The sequence below is a fragment of the Bactrocera neohumeralis genome, chromosome 5, assembly GCF_024586455.1.
Source record: "Bactrocera neohumeralis isolate Rockhampton chromosome 5, APGP_CSIRO_Bneo_wtdbg2-racon-allhic-juicebox.fasta_v2, whole genome shotgun sequence".
Taxonomy (NCBI): domain Eukaryota; kingdom Metazoa; phylum Arthropoda; class Insecta; order Diptera; family Tephritidae; genus Bactrocera; species Bactrocera neohumeralis.
The window spans coordinates 15778489-15798617 of NC_065922.1; the positions used below are offsets into that span (position 1 = coordinate 15778489).

Genomic DNA, 20129 nt, shown 5'->3' on the forward strand with positions numbered 1-20129 from the left:
GACAAATTGCTGTTGATTGTCAAAATTCAATAAAATAGAAAGTACAAGTATATGAAAAAAAGAATAAACGTTAAATTCGACTGCACGGAATATTATATCTTCACAAATACAAAACATACCATACAAGAACTTGACTTTGATCGGCCAGCTTGTATGCCAGCTTGTATGGCAGCTATATGTATACTATAGTGGTTGGATCTGAACAGTTATTCGGAGTTTGTTGCGCGGCCTTGGAAAATAGTACATTTCAAATTTACTGAAGTTACTATGCAAAAAAAAGTTCTCCCTACAAGGAGAGGATTTTGACCGATCAGTTTGCATGGCAACTATATGATATAGTTCTAAATTATTTTTTTCGGAGATTGTTTCGTGATTTTGGAAAATAATCTGTGCAAATTTTCTCTCAAATATCTTGTCATATAAGAAAGTTTTCCATACAGGGTTTTGATTTTTATTGATCAGTTTGTATGGATCTACGGAGTGGAGGGTAATTCCAACAAATGAGCAGCTTCTTGAATAGGAAAGAATCTGTGCGAAATTTCAGACCGATTTATTAAAAACTGAGGGACAGGCAGACAGACGGCCACGGTCATTTATATATTCCTACATTAGAACTGGTCGATTTTTTCTTTAAATAGAGTATGCGCCGAATTTCCTACGGATTATTCTGAACAACATAAGAAACAGCTCTTGAATCTCCTCATGTTATTCTTTGTCGCAAATGCGGAAATTTGGATTTTTTACATACCCATTGAGGCTGACATGGGCCTCATCGCTGAACACAATTTGGTTTGAAAACGTCGGATCTTCTTGAAACTTTTCAAGAACCCATAGAGCGAAGCGATGTCGCTTGGGAAGGTCGATCGGCTTCAGTTTTTGCACAGGCTGTATTATGTGCGCCTTCAATTTAAAATCTCGACATAGAATGTGCCAAGTTGTTACATATGTACGTCAGTCCGAGTTGCTGCGAACGGGGCCGAATAGAATCTCACAGTCTTCGTGTACAATCTCAACTACGGCTGCTATATTTTCTTCACTGTCCTTCACGACGTGGTCTATTCGGTCGAATATTGTCCAATAATGAACGCTGGGTCTCAAGATGGATGATGGAGTTGCCAATAGTACGCTCAGTAGGCCGATTATGTTGACTATAAGTTGAGCGAAGCGCGTGAAACCAATTCTTTACAGAACGTGAATTTTCGTACTAAACTAAAGATTTGTAAACGTTGCTCATGTGTAAGCCTTTCCATGATGAAATGGCAAACAATACTGAACAAAAATTAAATGACAACTGAACACGACTCACGCGTGATCTGTAAAAAAAGGCAATTGAAAAAAGTACCTCTACTTGGATCTACCTTTATATCAAAGAGAACCGATTATTCAGATTTATGGAACTTCGCTTTAAAAATCGCTTACCGGAAACCGGTTTTAGTCTCTTAGAAATAGTAGTTCAGATTGCTCCCTAAACAAAACGACTTCTGTGTGTTTTAATGTAAATAATATATAGCTGCTTTATGGGTATTCGACGTTTGTTACCGTTTGAAGGCAGCACTCATGAGAAACTTTTGTCAAAGGCCGAATCTTACATCAGGACAGCTCAGGCCACACATACTTTAATCAAAGGGTTGCCGGATCTTCCATACGTACATTATTGATGAACACCTGTTTCAGCAATTTATTTGGACAAGAAATCAGATGACAAGCTCTAGTTTTTTTGAAAAGAGAAAAAGTTGTCAAATATGAACGCGTCATCGAACAAAAAAATGAATCGCATTATTGATAGAACAATGAAAATCTAAAAATATATAATATATAAAATCTTTCACAATAAATAGACAGTTATTATCTCATTCAACAAACCGTCTAGTGATATTTGCCTCATACAATTGCCAAATTTTATATAAACTATCGCATAAGAAATTCGCAATCGCTGATTTGTAAGCTATTATATTCACAGTTTTGTTAATGAAATCACTTAATTCAACTCAAAAACAATGTACACACATGCTTTTGTGATTATCAGCAACAATTGTTGGCATTCAACAACTATAACAAGCCTTTCAATCATCGAAGCATTAAGATCACCTAAGGGTTAATTGATTTGCAACTCAAAGCATTTTTGACTATAGCGGCTTGATCTTTGACCAAGCAGTGAATTAAGACAAAGAAAATCGAAACAAATAAGATAATAATGGCCTGTGGTTACATGACCTATACCGATATATGTATGTATGTATGAATGTTTAATTGAAAGAGGTATTTTCTAATGAAGATTTGACATACTTTTGAGTAAAATAGATTTCAGCCAAAAACACGGCGGATGGAAGGGCAAATAAGCATATGGAAAACAATTCTACTCACCGTCAGGATCAATTTGATATATACATATAATTCTATATAAAAATATCTCAATTAATGTAAGGAGTTATAAACAACCATTATTGTGAACAAAGTTAATATACTCTATAGCAACATGTTGCGAGGATATAAAAAGATTTGTCTCAAAACCAAAATATCAATAAATTATGACAGAACTTTATGGAAAATTTCACAATAAAAAAAATTAATTTGCATTTGTAATAAAAATATCTACTAAGCAGCGGGAGAGTTATTGAGCTATAAAGCAAACGTTGATCTTCAAAGCTTTAGTTTTTTGTAAAATAATGGTATATATGTACTTATGTATATTAGGTCTTATACGTCAGCCGCATTTATTGATTTTTACATATTCATGTTTGTACTCCGCGCCTGCGCATTCATTATGTGGCGGATCTGCAGAAATGGTTTAACAGTTTCGTTGGGCTCATCAAATCGACTAATTAATGTGCCCACAAACTAATCGATGGGAAACCGAAGTAATGAAAGCACACCTACATACAAATGGTTTGCTATTACATATGTATGGATGCTTTTGGGAAAAGAAATTTGCGTAATCGGTTTGGCGAAATTTGTATAATGATATGTTTTTCTTCACATCGTAATGAGCTGTGAATATGCAAGTGAAAAGAGATGAGGAAAAAAGTAATAAATGGTCTTTTTTTAGACATGCATTTTATGTAAAAGTCAAGTATTTGACTTTATTACAAAGTTAAAGCTATGTAGGTTAGGTTAGGTTAGACGGCTGATCTAAGATTACACGTGGACTACTACATGTAGTCCTTTGTTAGGTCATAGAAAAGAAGATCTTCTGTGTTCGAACTTATAAATTAGCAGATGGCTTAATAGCCACATCGGTGGGATGTCTGAAGGTATGCGCTCCAAAATGTTTAAGCTCTGACTTACCAAACGCGGGACAGTCAAGAAAGAAGCATTGACTTGTTTCCACCTCGACTTCTTCCTTCGGCTTCTGCAGATGACGTCTGGTAAGATTCCCAGCCTTATAGTATGGACGCCAATAGGGCAATAACCGGTCAAAGCTCCAAAACTAGGAAGAGGCTAGCCTTACTGAGGGCAAAGAGATCCCAGATCTCTTGCAATCGATCTTAGACCGAAAGGCTTTTGCGACAGCGCATGTAACAATGCTGGCTCAGCGCTGGCCAAGCTTCCGCGAAGCTCAGTAGTCTAGTAATAGAACACAGTACGATAGCGGCTTTACGGAGCCTTTCTTGCCAGCTCATCAACTTTACAGTTTCCTGCGATTCCTCAGTGACCTGACACCAACACCAGTCTTATCACAAATTCACTCGATACTATTGATAGCGAAGTTAGGCATTGAGAAGTTCAAGGCTGGTATCGCCGGTCTGCTATCTGAGTAGTAAATCTGCTGTTATCTTAAGAGCTGCATCCTCGGCATGGAAGACACTGCAATAGTCTCAATAGTCAGAAAGTTTGAAACTGAACTCATGACAGTAAAACCCTCCAGCAACTTTCCCCCAAAGCTTTGACCTATCCGTGAAGAAGCTCACTGCCCTTTTCCTCCAACGGCTTCTTCCCACCCACAACTCCCTCGCCCATATAAGGGTAGAGAAGGAGTCGCCAGAGTTCCGTTTGGCGACTTCATGATCCGGTATGAAGTCAAAGTGAGTGAGGATTTCCGAGTGCTCAGACACATGTTCTTTTAGAAACCCAGATTCTCTGAATCTGAAGGCAACTTTCACATCCTTACACCTTTCGGCGATGTCCACGCCGCCCGTTGAACGCTCTCAAGTTTCTTTGCAAGTGTGGTTTTTCTAGAGCCCTCCACCACATAAAGACTCCATAGAACGTAATGGGCTTGACTATAGTGTCGTAGAGCCAGAGGACTACTTTCGATGAAAGACTCCACTTTTTGGGTCCTCTACAGCAATGTTCTTTTAGGCATCAGGATTTGGTATCTTCTAGTGAATAAAACCATCTAAGTTTTATTTGGGTTGATGACGAGACCGTTTACGACTGCCCAATTTGTTACGACGCTAAGAGATTCAATTCATAAACACTACTCAGAAACTCTCCTTTGGCCATAAGCGGTACACGCTTCTTTAAATTTTTTAAGTAGGTCATTAACGACCAGAATTCATAGAAGAGGAGGGAGAACTTCACTTTTGTAGAGTTTCACGTTTTTTAAGCAGATCGTTAACAACCAGGATTCATAAGAAGAGAAGAGAGAACTCCACTTTGTGGGGTTCCCCTACTCACATTTCGTCGAGTAAGTGTGTTTCCCCATTCCGTTTCAATCACTATGTCTCACAGAAGACTACAAATTAAGTGTTTGAGGTTTGATACAACCCCAAGACTGTCCAGAGCACTTACGACTGCTCCCGGTAGAACTTTATTCAACGCTGCCTCTATATTAAGGAAGACCCAACAGCGAATTCCTTAGCCCTAAATATAAATGTATCCCATTAGGGTTAAAAAATTATTTCGAGCAAGTGAATCGAATAAATTCCAGCCGAGAGGCCCAATTGGACATGGCTGAATGAAAATTATGAATATATTAAAAAAATATATTTCATAAAATATATCATAAAATTTATTTTTAAATAAAAAAATTATAAATAAAATCTAATAAATTTTTATTCCAAAAATTTTAGATTTTGTTCTAAAAATCTTTCCATCAGTTAGTTTGCATTCTTAATTTTGCATTCTTTTGCCATTTTATTATTTTATTGCTGCTTTTGTTAGCTTTTCGATTATATTCTTTTAATTCTCCTTGTGAGCTTCTATGTATAAATTCTTAACAATGCGGTTCTTTGTTGTTTTTTCACCATTGTTTGTTTGTGATTTTGGTGATTTGCATGCTACAGACAGCTGGATTTCCGGTTTTATTCTAGCCTTTTCTCCAGAACTAGTTTGTGGTCTGCAGGTGAATCAGTGACATCGTGTTTGATGGCACAGAGGCACCAACAAATATCTATTCAAAAACTTGCATCATTTGCCAGTCTTCGCAACGCGCTGAAATTTTGTTTTGATCATTTGCATACCATTCTGGAGAACTATTGGGTAATCTGCAAATCACGCACGGAATTCTAAATTTATGCATGACGTTTGTTTACCTCGATATTATTTTAAAATTAAAGACACTTTTTTTTTATCTATTGTTGTAGTGCGACTTTTGTTCGAGAACGAAAAAAAGGTTTCGAGTATTTTTTCGGTGCTTTAATTTTAGAAATATCTAGTTTTTAATACTTTTTTCGCTGTTGCTTTTATGTGAAAGTGGCTTTTTGCTATCTCACAATTACAGATGTCGAAATTTTATTTTGCAATTTTGCGGTTGCTGCCACCGCATCGTAAAGCCCAATTTATCAATTAACGCTTTGTTAAAACACATTTTGAAGATTTTAAATGTCAACAACGACTCAATTATTGAGTTATATACAAACACATTGGAAATAAAATTTTTATAGAATTTTAGAGATATTAATTTTATTTATAGTACTACTTTGGTTTGATTAAGGTAACTGACCGCTCAATAGCAGAAACTTATGTGCAAGGTGAACAAGCTATTTAGTTCGATGAACATCTTTTTCGAGATACAATTTGGCAAGCAAAGTAGTGCATATATAAATTTCGAAAAATTAAAGATATTTTTTGCATAAGCTGTTGGAACAACACAGAATTTGACCAAAAAGGTCAGGTCAGTTACAGAAAAATTAAAAAGAGGGAAGAAACGGGATAAAAATTATGATATATGTATTTTGTAACCGAATAGATTTTGGTAACAGCGCAATTATCAGCCCGATTTCGATGCTCACAGAAGATTTCGAACACAAATCAACAATTTTGAACCATTACCATTACTATACCATGTTAAGACAAGTCGAAAGGAAGTATTAATATCATACCAATAGATTAATAGCGGTACTAGAGAATACTATATTTCATCGGTTAAACAAATAAATGTTGGATTTTTATTTCAGTTACGCAAAAGATGTGGAGAGTGGGCTGGAAGCAGTGAGAAATCATTGGCTGATGGCCATCACGCATTTTTTAGAATGTACAGACGCTATATATTTCCAGCCTTTAAGAGATGGCGTAGAGTACGTCTCTACAGATATCATAACACAGAACAAAATACTTTGGGAAATCAACGGTTTCGAACCGTATAAGACCTCTGGTAAGAACGATATTTTTCCAGTCATGATGTAGAGTGTTTCAAAAGCGCTGGTTTCTTACCTGATCTCATTATTCGAAATAATACAGAGCAATAAGTTTAACCTCGTTCTTTCTAAAGACAAGCTTTTATGGGCCCACATTTGGAAAGCACATAAGACCTATACAAAGAGTACATTAATGGAGACGGCACTTCATTCGCTAGCCCTAAATATAGAAAGAGCACCAGAACATAAGAATATGTTCTGGTTGTCTATCCTTACATAAGTGGAGTATTCAACAATGTCTCCAATAACGCAATCTTTAACAGTTTGGAAGCAGCCCGGTTAGTGCCTGCCATCATAGCATGGGTAAAGGCTATAAATGCCTTAAGTACTTGCAAAATAGCCAAGATCATGTGTTGCATGCTTCCTACTCATTCGGTGTCGAAAGGACTGCCGGACGGCTGTTAGCCTCTTGACAAATCCCAACCTACTGCCATTACATGAGATCAGTAACGGGTACAAGTAACGACGATGCATACATTGCAGAGAAGTTGACCTGAGAGAGACGATGGCGTTGATGTGCTGTATGCTGAATACTTTACCTCAAACCAAACTGAACCTCTAAGGACCAGTAGGGCTATGTGTTAAATTTAAATTTCAGTCATTATAGTATTGCCTTATGAATGAATCCGTGTATGTGACCGCTAAACCTATTGGAGTTTCTTAATTTGTGGAATTGTAACGTCTGATGAGAAATCCAATTTTTATCTTCTTCTTCAAAATTATTCGCTAACCGATCTGGACGTTTATAGTCCGCATTATTTATAATATATACCGTGGCTTAACGAAATAAAAATATCAAAATTGAAAAGAATTTGAACATGTTCCATCCAATTGCCATTAGGTTTAAAACCCTGTAGAACATTTGGTAATAATAAATCATCACTTCAAAGTGCCAATATTCTTCTACGCATGGATACTGAAAACGTCTCATTGTAGTCTCAATTATATCTCTAGTAACAGCTTGTCAGGTCTTTCAAAGATCCCTCAAATTCACGTTAGCACTACATATTAATATTTCCGGCCTCAATTATGTTTCGTATTTCACATTTCATTTACTTCCAACGAGATTATAATTCATCACATAAACTACTTGAAAACACGTTAGTTACCATTCTTGAGCTTTTGTAGACAACTTGTCAAATCGGCAAAGTCAAAATTAATTATTTTTTAATTTAAGTGATAACTCGCAAATTGTCACTTACTTACATTACAAAGGGTTATCCATTTCGGGGTTCTCTAATTTTTGAAAGAAAAAACACAAAACTTCAGATATAATGGGGAATGTTTATTTTTTCGAAATAACATTCTTTGTCATCTGTTTTTTGGAGATTACCTCTTTCAAATATTCAGACGGTCTATCCGTGAAGTTTTGCGAGTTGAGCGAAGAGCGCGAAACACATTCCTTACATAACGTGAATTTTCGTAATAAAGTTGAACGAATTGTAAATGTTTTTCAGACGTAAGCCTTTCCATGATGAAATGCCAAACAATACTGATCAAAAATACTATGGCACCTTGGCACGACTCTATCAATCTGTCAAAAAAGGCTATTTAAAATAGTGCCGGCATGGGAAACTTCCTCAGAATCAATAAAGCTTTCGTCAATGGCATGTGTCAAACAGGCCACTAAAACCACCCTCTGAGAGCCCGTTGCCCAACTTGGAACAAATTTGCCTTACTTCAGGGTTATAACTTGTGGTGAAGCTCTAAAACTTGGAGATTAGTTTAGTTTTAGGTGTTACAAACAGCTGTTAGTTTCCGGCGTAAAAATCTTTAAATTTGCTTCAGAACACCCTATAAAAAATTATTCTAAAAAACCAAGTACATTCTTATTGTTGTTGTTTTATGCGCAAAAACTAATTACAATTTTAATGCGTTAGAATTTAAAGCAGCGAAGCGAAAAGCCTTTGAAGCTTGACTTAAAGTGATTGCGCGGACACATAATGACATTTTAAGTGGGCAATGAAAAGTGCGTCGCAAAGCGTATAGTCAATGGAGTCCACCGAAAGAACCACTCAAGTTTGACACGCAATGTTTCGACAAATGACCGTAAGGCTGACAATTGATAAATGCGGCCATAAAGCTTTAAGAAATTTAACTGAAATTGACAATAATTTTCTGCGTGAAGGAAAACATAAATCTTTTTGCAGAATGAGCTTAGAAATAGTTGAGTAATTTTTAAGCACATAAACTAGATGAATAAAACTAAAAAAAAAACTATTTTTATAATTCTAATTAATTCACATTAAAGTATATATATAAGTATATTATGTTGAGATTATGTTTTCTCATTTTATACGTAACACTAAAGATCGCTTTGATCGCACTGCTTGGTGACCTCTAAAGCGCGCTTCAATTGTTTCGTCACAGCGTGAAGTGCTAAAGAAGCAGTGATTTATATTCCAAATATTTTTTAAAACTTTTGTTGTTGTTTTTTTGTTCAAATATTATTATTTTATTTTATTTTGTTTTATTTTTTTGTTTCTTGTTGCTTTGAAATAGTTTACTTGCCTGCTCATGCTTGCACCCAATCAAGCTCTGTCAGTTGTCGTCATCTATTACATATCTACATAATAAAGCGGCTCAAGTGTCAGAATGACACGCTTATCCGTTCGGTTGCTCTTCAGCTGCGAACGACAAGCTGACAAATTAGCTGTTTTTCTAATGTTTGTGTACATTCAGCAAGCTTTTAAAGCATTGTTTTTGGGTTGAACACAATTTTTTGTTGTTGTTGTATATTTTTGGATTTTTCAGCTGTGGTTTCATTGTTGTTGTTAGTGATCTTAGGTGTTTTAGCTTTGGTTGTTGCAGTGAATTCTCTTGATTTGCATTTACAGCAGTAGTTGTTGTTGTTTTTTGATGTTGTATATTTTTTTGGATTTATAGGTACATACATATTTGTGTTGCTTGTCATTTGTTGTTGTTGTATTTTTTTGATTCGCACTGCAACTGTTTTTGTTGTTATATTTAGTTGTCTCAAATTGTTGTTTTTGTTGTATTTAGTTGTCTCAAATTGTTGTTTTTGTTGTATTATGTTCCTCATGTTGTTGTTGTATATTTCTTTCGTTTTTATTTTCGCAGCCCAATTGTTGTTGTGTTTGTATTTTGCCTTTCGTATTGTTGTTGTTGTTGTATTATGTTTCTTATGTTGTTGCTTTTGTATTTCTTGATGTTGTATATTTCTTTAATTTTTTATTTTTAGATACATAGTTTTTTTATTTTTTGTTGTTGTTTTTATGTTGTTGTATATTTCTATGGGTTTTGTTGTTCTTGTTGTATTATGTTTTTCATACTTTTTATTGCTACTGCTGTTGTAGTATATTTTCTCTTATTTTTTGTTGTTGTTTTTGTTTTTCTTTTCCACTACTTTTTTGTTGTATTTTCTTTTCTCATAATTTTGCTTTTGTTGTAGCCACATTTGAGCAGTCAACAAACAAATTCACACCCAGGCTCGGCAGTGCATTAATCAACCAAGCAACAACAACAACTACTTATTAACGGTGTGGTAAGCAGTACAGCGGTAGGCTTGGCTTAGTGCGGCCTATTTGAAAAATGTTTGTGTGTATGCGTGAACGTGTCATTCAACGGGAGCTGTTAGCAAACGTGTAAGTGACTTGTTATTGTTCACTTTTGCATTCGTTAAAATATTTGTTACTGTTGTTCAGAGAGTGGGAAAAAAAGACACATAGCTAGATCAAGGTTAACTCGCTCTAACCAATGGCAAATATTGGCTTGGTTAACAGAATACATGCATTTGTTAGTTCTTTATTTACGGGTAACAAATTCTTTTGTTAGCGCATAGCTTAATGTGATTAATTTATTTTATTAATTTTTTAACTCTTCGTTATAGAAAAGGTAACAAGATCAACACTAGCAATTTCAATTATTTTAAATTTCAGTTTTTTTTTTTAATCTCGTTTCAGATATTTAGTTAAATATAATAAATATAAGTAATATGCCTATTATTTGCTTTCGGCAGAAAAATAATAAAAGATTTCAGTATAAAAATTATTTGCTAAAAATTCTTGTTAAAGTAAAATAAGAAACTTCAACTTAGAACTAATATATACAACTTAAAACTAATATATGCAACTTAAAACTAATTTATACAACTTAAAACTAATATTTGTAAAACTAATGTTTACAACTTAGAACTAATAATTTAACTAAAAATCTTGCTTCTTGCTCTTCCGATGATATGGGAGATAAAGTACGTAACTCGTCCTCCAAATCACCGGTGAAAAATGGTGCGTCTTTGCCGCTATGACGCGGCATTTAAACTTTGGTTTGCACCTCCTTCAAATCTAGAAAATTAAAATATAAAAAAGCTTCTGTGTTAATTTGTCAATGTAAACGTTTTTACTTTGTCTGTTAGGGACTTTTCAATTGCAGTGAGATCAGAATGGCATCCAACTTCTGGATTATATCTGAAAAACATAAATGTATTTTTATAAAGCAAATACTATTTTATTTTAAGCAATTTTAGATATTCTGCATACGAACAAATATCTTGGACGAAAAAATGAACATTTTTAGTTATAGAGGAGGTTATCCAGTTCAAGAATATATATAGTTATACTCGCGGGAATATTCGAGATATTTGCGTTTAAAACTGAAAATTACGACTATTTGAAGAACGTATTTTTCGATTTAAAATTAATTTTGCACTTATATTTCGCTTTTTATGTTCACTAGCACTTCACTAATTCGTGTACATTTTCTTAATATTAAACTTATTGTTGAATTATATTTATTTCACATCAACTAAAGGATGCAATATTGATCTGAAGAACCTCCTCTATCCGACCATACCCATTTTATTCCCGAAATCCTGGGACGGTATTCTAAAGTCGACACAATTATAATTGTAAATTCATTTCAATTTTTGTATGTATGTATATACATATATATGTATGTAGATATATATTTGAAATAAATATGCACTATTTAATTTTAATAATTTAAAACTTACTCCCTTATTTGTTTGTTGTACGCAATATATTTGAATTCTTCAAATGATTCCAGTAATATTAAAATGTTTATTTAGACACACAACATTCAATTCACAATGCTTACCTTTTTCTCCTTGTGAAGCTTTTTCGATTTCTCTACAAAAAAAAGAAATTAAAAAATATATATATATATATATATAATAGAAATTAATTATAAAATATTAAATTATCATGTAACAAACTTACCTCTTTAAAATCCAAAATAAACTGCGCTTTTCTTTTTCTTCTTCTTGAAAAATTGGGTATTCGTCTTTCCTTTTCTAGCAAGTTAACATTACAATATGTTTAGAATGTCGATAGTTCTGCTCTATCTTACTTACGTAATCTCCCATTCAATTGGAAATTCCAGAAAATGTAACAGTGTTAGTGAACAGCTGAAAATGTTTCAATGTGTTTGTGCAATCTGTTACCTCCGTCTTGCAGGGATTCAAGAGCTTTACGCAATTCGCTTCTCAAGCGTCTCATAGACACGCAGATAAGATTAACTCGAGCAAGTTGGCTTGTTAGTTGGTTGCTGTTATTGTTTTTATTGCACATAAATTTTAGTTTATTTGATGCGATTACATTTATTTTATTAATTTTTTTAGCTCTTCGTTATAGTAAAAGTCAAACAACACGAGCGTTTGCGTTCGGAGAATTTTGTGCGAAACAAAGACAGTAAAGAAACGTAGTATTAATTGAGCAAATCTTGTTGGCATTACAAGAAATAATTTACTTTAGTTACTCAAATAAAAAAAGTAAATATTTTGATTGTTTAAAAGTCTTGATTATAATAAAAGTTGTTTCTTCCTTATGTCCGAGATAAAGCCGTATAACACGAAGTAGGACAAGACGGATCCGCTTCCCATTATATGGTTTGCCTCAAATAGAAACGAGAAACTCCTGCTATTTGTCAATGAACGTTTTTCTTTCGCATAATCAGAATGATCCGATTTATGCACCATTTTGTTCGATAAATTGTTACTATTTTGAAGATAATTTCATATTGTCACTCCCATAGCAACCCTCGTCCCTATTCGCAAATGATAGGAGAATCAACTTTCAAAAGCTTCTCTCGAGGGGAGTTTTTCACCAACAATCCATAATACGCAGGAACTGATTATAAAAACTTAGTTGTCTAAACTGTAAGGGAGAAGAGAGAATAATAAGGGATAAGAACCTCTCAACCAAACTCCCGAAACCGAATTCTCTTCATATTGGACTAAGCTGGCCGCTTTTGGGAGATTTTTTTCTCCTGACGGCATTAAGGGTTTGGCCTTATGAGAGCAGCTTATAGTAAGTTATTGTCCGTTAACCTAATATGAAGCAAAAGCTTTCTGGCCTTCAACTCTGGCTTGGGTAACGTTAGCGCTGGCTAACCGTAATTTGATAACGACCTTTTTCACTTGACGTTGTCGAAAGTGTCCCACGTTTACTCACCAGTAAGAACCCGCTTCAGAAATGGATCGATTTTTTTGCCATTCACCTTTTGTTACACCCATATATCGAGCTTCTTTTTATACTCAATATTATTTTAATGATTACAAATGATTTTATGTTCAATGTTAGAACATTACTACGTCAACCATAGCTCTCTATGATTTCCCTTATTTTAACGATATTTTAGACAATTGACCTTCCAAATCAGGGTAGTCTATGACATCAAAATTACCGGAACGGAATAGACCAAATATTATGAAAGGAAAATTATAAAATTCGTCGTTTTTTCACTTTCACAATACTGCACCAAGAAATTACAAAACTGTTTGAGAATTTTTGAATTAGTAAGGAGTTTTACTTTTATAATGGAACTTGGTGTGCCTGATCTCACTTATATTACGACGAATACAGATTACAAAATCATCTATTGGAGGTCGATTGACCACAACACGAGCGGGATTGGATATATACCGAGAGTTGAAGAGGGAAGCGAGACGCATTTGCAGAAAAAAAAGAGAGAGGCCGAAATGCGTGAGTACAAAGAGCTTGAGAAGCTGGCCGACAGAGGTAATACTCTAAAATTCTACGAAAAGATGCGGCGACTAACAGAACCTTTCAAGATCGGAGCATGCTCTTGTAGAAACCCGGAGATGATCTAATGACTTATGCCCAGATCATACTGAAATTATGGAGGGAATACTTCTCCAGTCCACTGAATGGCAGTGAAAGCTTAATACCAGAGATGTTGAACACGATTCTCCAATCGATGACGATGAAGCAGACGTTCCATTGCCCGACCATGAAGAAGCAATTACCCGATTAAAGAACAAAGCGGCGGAGAGATGAATTGGCAGAGGAGCTATTCAAATACGGCTTCTTTGTAGAATATGGTCGGACCAAAGCATTCCCGATGATTAGAATTTAAGTGTGCTCTGCCCAATCCACAAAAGTGAAGACTTCTTAATCTGCGCCAACTACCGTAAGATAAGCCTCCTCAACATCGCATGATCCGCAGATCCTTGCTTGATAGATAGCGTATTGTGTGAAAAATTAAAGTCGACCGTCAACAAACTAATTAGACCCTGTCAGTGTGGCTTTATGCCTGGAAAATCTACAACTGACCAGATATTCACAATGCGCCCCTCAAGATCCGTGGAAAGAGGATCGACACACGACACTTCTTCGTTGATTTTAAAGCTACTTTTGACAGCAAGAAAAGGAGCTGGCTCTATGGCGCTATATTTGAATTTCGTATCTCCGCAAAACTAATACGGCTTTGTAAACTGGCGTTGAGCAATACCAAAAGCTCCGTCAGGTTTGGAAAGGACCTCTCCAAGCCGTTCGATATCAAGCAATGTTTCGACAAGATGACTAACTATCGTGCGAATTCTTCAATCTGCTGCAGGACATGTAGGACAAAATAATTGGATTTACCGAAATGAATAGAGAAAGTACAATCGTTTAGCGGAGTGTACAACTACCAGCGTTCGCCGATGACATCGATATCATTTGCCATAACAACCGTGTTGTTAGTTCTGCGAAGCAAATGGGTCTGGTCGTTAACGAAGGTAAAACTAAATATCGCCTGTTGTCAATGTTGACAGTCTTAACGTCGAAGTCGTAGATAATTTCGTCTATCTTGGAATCAGTATTAACAGCAACGTCAGCCTCGAAATCCAACGCAGAATAACTTTTGCCAACAGGTGCCACTTCAAGTTGAGTAGGCGATTGAGAAGTAAAGTCCTCTCTCGACGAACAAAAATAAAACTCTATAAGTCACTCATTATTCTTGTTCTGCTATATGGTACAGAGATGACAACATCTGATGTGTCGGCATTACGAGTTTTCGAGAGAAAGGTTTTGCAGAAGATTTCTGTTCCTTTGCGATTTGACAATCAGCAAAAGTACCAGTCAAATTTTGGTAAACGATCTAACAGATAACTGGTATATAACACATTCACTAGCATATCCAAACAGTCAAGGAATTCTGCATATTGTTTATGAGACTTATGCCAATTTTTCGTTCGATTCACAACTGTTTAAGTTATGATAAAGTCATTTATTTTTCGGAATCCAATTTTTCAAAATTTCATTATCTTAATTGTAATTTAATTAATTTCATCAGATTTCCATGAGACGTAACCGGTAATTTCGTAAACGTTTTTATCAGCAATTTATTATGTTAAATCTTATTGGTGGAAGAATTGCACCATTACTCACTCTGCACTATGTACTCCCACACATATGTTTGTATGTTTGTATGTATTTATATTAAAATTTCATTCACATACTTTCATGGCTATCCCGCATTGTCTTTCATCTGCCTTATTAATGAGATAATTTAATTTAATGCATTTGATTTTCAAAATATTTTTCGCATTTAAAACACGTCGAAAGTAAAACCGTTAGTGTGTTGAAAACGTAATGACACTACAAGCAATAATGGCGACTGTCAGAGAATATTGGTGACAATTTGTCTTCGCATTCGAATCAATTAATTGTGCTTTAAATGCAAAAAACGTAAAATGTGCTAAATGGGTGGGAAAACGAGTCGTGAATTTCAATACAGTTCGTTCACATTGCAAACATTGCATTACATAATCTACTGCCTTTTTGAGTTTACTTGCTTAACATTGGCAATTTGATAAGGGCTTATCTGACAGCATGTCGGTACAGTTACTCGGCGATGTATAGTTGTGAGGGGATGTAGCTCAGTGGTAGAGCGTTCGCTTTGCATGTGAAAGGCCCCGGGTTCAATCCCCGGCATCTCCAGTCGAATTTATTTTTGTCTCAGCGTTTTATTAGTTTACAGAACTCTTTCGATTTACAAACTTGAGGTTAGAGTAGCAAAATTTTATTATTTCAAATATTATAGTAATCATCTTCCAAAATTATAAAAGTATCTTCTTCTTTTTAGTAGAGAGCGCTGCGGATGAAGTGTTTTTTAATTTCCTACATAAGTAGTAAATGAAGAAGAGAAAGAGGTGGAGAGGGAGAGCGATTTCTTGCACACTTGGAGTCTTTTCTGAACATCATTGTGGACACTACGACTGCAATATATCTCATGCCCGGAACCACTACCATTTCGGCATCAAAGTGTCGGACTAAAACTTCTCTGCCATAAGAGAAAGAAACATGTCTAAATTTTTTATTATTTACATTTTAATTCTAAAGATAAGTAAATAGAGATGATTTGAAGTTATCTACTGAAGCTTGATCGCTTGATTAATATTACAATTTATTTTAAACTTTAAAGCAACTAAAGTGTATAAGATATATAAGTGTTTTGACAGAGTTCTCATTTACGCGTCAGCTGTTTCCTCTTTTCACGACCAAACACCAATTCAAAGGCAAGGTTTTCTCCACTTCATCTTTCTAAATGACCATAAATCTTTCGCAGAACCTTTCTCTCGAAAACTCGTAAAGTCGTCTCATCGCATGTTGTCATCGTCTATGGCTCTGCATCATATAGCAGGATGGGGATGATGAGTGACTTGTAGAGTTTGGTCTTTGTTCGTCGAGAGAGGATTTTACTTCTATCTACAGCCTACTCAGTCCGAAGTAGCACGTGCTGGCAAAAGTTATTCTGCGTTAGATGTCGAGGCTAGTGTTGTTGTTGGTATTAACGCTGGATCCAACATAAACGAAATTATCTATGACTTCGAAGTTATGACTATAAAGAGTAACGTGGGAGCCAAGTCGTGAATGCAACGACTGTTTGTTTGACCCATTTGCTTCGCTTCCTTATACAGTTTGAAGAAAGCTGAACTAACAGCGCGGTTGTTAAGGCCAATGATATCAATATCATCAGCATACGCCAGTAGTGTCTTATAGAAGATTGCATCTTCTCTGTTCAGATCTGCAGCTCGAATTATTTTCTCCAACAGTAGATTGAAGAGGCCGTACAATAGGGAGTCGCTTTGTTCGAAACCTCGTTTGGTATCGAACGGCTCAGAGAGAGCTTTTGGTATTTCTCAAAGTCAGTTTACACAGCCGTATTAGTTCAGTTTGGGATACCAAATTCAGACATAGCGATCAGCTTTTTTTTCGTGCTGTCAAAAGCAGCTTTGAGAACGACGAAAGTTGGTGTGTGTCGATCATCTTTTGCGCTCGATAGAACCTTAAATGCGATATTGAGGAGTCTTATCCCACGGGAGTTGGCGCAGATTGTGAGGTTTCCTTTTTTATGGATTAGGCCGACAATATTTGAAAAGGTCGGCTGACAATCCATCGGCCCCCGTCGCTGTGTTGTTCCTCAGACGGGTAATTGCTATTCGTACTTCTTCATGGGCGGGCAATGGAAAGTCTGCTCCATCGTCATCAATTGGGGAGTCGTCTCCCGGTGACATATTTTGATTCAGTATGATCAGTCACTAGAGCAGTGGGTTCTCCGGTTTTGAAACCTTCTGTTAGTTGCCGTACTTTTTCGTGGAACTCGCAAGCATTATGCCTGTAGGCCAACTTGTCAAGCTCTTCGTACTCTCGTATTTCGGCCTCTCTCTTTTTTTGCCTGCAAATGCGTCTCGCTTGCCTCTTCAACTCAGGGTATCTATACCATTCCGCACGTGTTTTGGTCGATTGTAACGTGCACAGTCTGTTTTCTCATCACTGCGACACGACACTCCTCATCGTACCAGCTGTTCTTTTGCCTTTTCCGGAAATCAATGGCTTCCCACAGTTCTCCGAGAAGGAGTCTGAAATCTTAATTTAAAATTTTTCCTGTTTACCAATGAGTCTGCTTTAGACTCTATTTAAGATTATATTTTTTTCAAAGCAATGAAGTTATTTAAAATTCGTCTCTATGGTGATGAGAAGAAATAAGAAATACATGATTTCGAAAATAATATTTTTTTCTTTTATTTGCTAAAATTTTGAACGCTATCGAACCATTAAGCCCACTATGCTAAATGAAAACCTCACAAAAACCGTGTTTTATTATCCAACTAACACCCAGATAATTATGTAGCCAAATATGTGTAAGAAAAATAAGTGTTTTTGCTATGCGGAAATGTCATATTCAAGCCGTAACTCGGCCCTGCCAGATGATTTGCAGAAAAACTGTAGAAAAATCCGTGTATATGTGTATGTCTGTATGTATTGGTATGCCGTTACCTATTGAAAACGCACCCAACTTCATTTCATTTTCAAATGCAATGCCAAATTTTGTGCCATTTTTTCAACAAACAATTGACAGTGTTCAGATAAAAATGTATAGGAAGAAGAAGAAGAAAAGATATTGCGAATTTTATGCTTTTGAATGTATTGTTTATTTTAGAGACGGTAGTTTTAAATGCAATAAATATGCTTAACAAAACTATTCGAAATTATTTATGCGCAAAAATTGTGTATGTGTGTGTGTGTGTGTGTGTGTGTGTGTGTGTATCGCAAGCGCATATGAAAAGTCAACAAATGAGCGTAAAATGATCATCGCCGAGTGTTTGCATTGCGTTATGACAGCTTAAAAGCACACATGCACCTGCACCTATACACACACAAACACATGTGTAAATATATTCGCATATTTATTTATGTGTGTGATCATTGAATAAGTTGTTTAGCTGCCAACTTTGGGTCCATCGAGAAGTCGTTGACGACTTTAAGCAGCTTTGGGCAGCTCCACTGGCCCACTGGCATACAGATTAATATATGAATGTATGTACAGGTATATGCTAGGTATGTTGGTGCATATGCTGCTATCTACTTAACGGTAATGCATTGTTGACTTTTAGTTTATTTCAGCAGCTGTTAGATTTCATGTTTGCTGTCTTTTGTTTGTTTTTTTTTTGCAAATTTTTAAATAATAAAACTTTTCATTTTTGGCTGCGTCGCCGCGTCACGTGTTTCGTCAGGGATTACGTTTTCTATTAAAAAATGTTTTATGATTATTCTTAATATTCAACAACCTTTTCATATATTTTCTGAAGCGGTAAAACTAAAAGACAAAACACTGCTAGCTCTTTTCCGGTACGTGCCTGATGTCACTTTCGATTCATAAATGGTTTGTGGAGCTTCGGTTTTAATTTTTTAATATACCTGCTAGCCGTTAAAAAAAACTTCAAATTTTTGTTGTGTCGAAGTAGACCGATAGGTACACTAAACGACGCCAAATGTTTCCCCGCTCTTTTGACGTTTTTCAACGATCCAAAAACGAGTCCAAATCATTAAGATTTTATACTAAAATTCCGAGTCAGATCAACAACTGAGCCTCTAGTGGAAAATGTGAATCCACAGGCACAGTACAAAATATTCCTGTGACAGTGAGACAAAGAAGTGCCCATAGTGTCGAGAATATTGCTGCCGCTGGCGCATCAATTGAGGAAGCACCAAATCAGTCTCTCACACGTCGTTCTCAAGCGTTGGGCATCTCTGTGACATCGTTGTGGCGGATTTTGCGAAAAGATCTTAGCCTACATCTTCACAAGATCAAATTGACGCAAGAACTGAAGCCGCTTGACTACCAGAGTCGTCGTATGTTCGTGAATTCGGCCGAGCAACAACTTGAAAATGATCTGGATTTTCATCGAAAAATCATCTTCAGCGATGAGGCTCATTTCTGGCTGAATGGCTTCGTCAATAAGCAAAATATGCGTTATTTGTCATGCAGCAATCCCCACCTATTCCAAGAGTCACCGTTGCATCCCGAAAAAATTATGGTTTGGTGCGGATTATGGGCCGGCGGTGCCATTAGGCCGTACTTCTTCCGTGATGATCAAGACCGGCGCGTTACTGTGAATAGGAATCGCTACCTTTCAAAGATAACCGAATATTTTTCGGCCGAATTGGATGATATGTACTTGGACAATATGTGGCCCCAACAGGACGGCGCCGCAAGCCACACAACGAACGTCAGAATCGATTTATTGAAAACCAAATTTGGTGATCGTATTATCTCACGAAATGGCCCAGTCAATTGGCCGGCTCGGTCGTGCGATTTGTCGCCGTTAGATTATTTCCTGTGGGGCTACGTCAAGTCTATGGTCTATGCCAACAAGCCGGCGATGATTGATGAATTTCGTACGAATATCGAACGTGAAATTGCAACAGTATCGGCCGATTTATTCTTAAAAAGCGTCGAAAATTGGGTGCAGCGTTTGGACTTCTGCAAGCGTGTCTGTGGTGG

At 36.1% G+C, this 20129-nt stretch overlaps 1 non-coding gene across 1 annotated transcript; it reads left to right on the top strand.

The window, feature by feature from the left end:
- Positions 1 to 15709: 15709 nt before the first annotated feature.
- Trnaa-ugc (transfer RNA alanine (anticodon UGC)) lies at positions 15710 to 15781 on the top strand. Its single transcript has one exon. It is a non-coding gene; the product is annotated as a tRNA-Ala (tRNA).
- The last annotated feature ends 4348 nt before the right edge of the window (positions 15782 to 20129 follow it).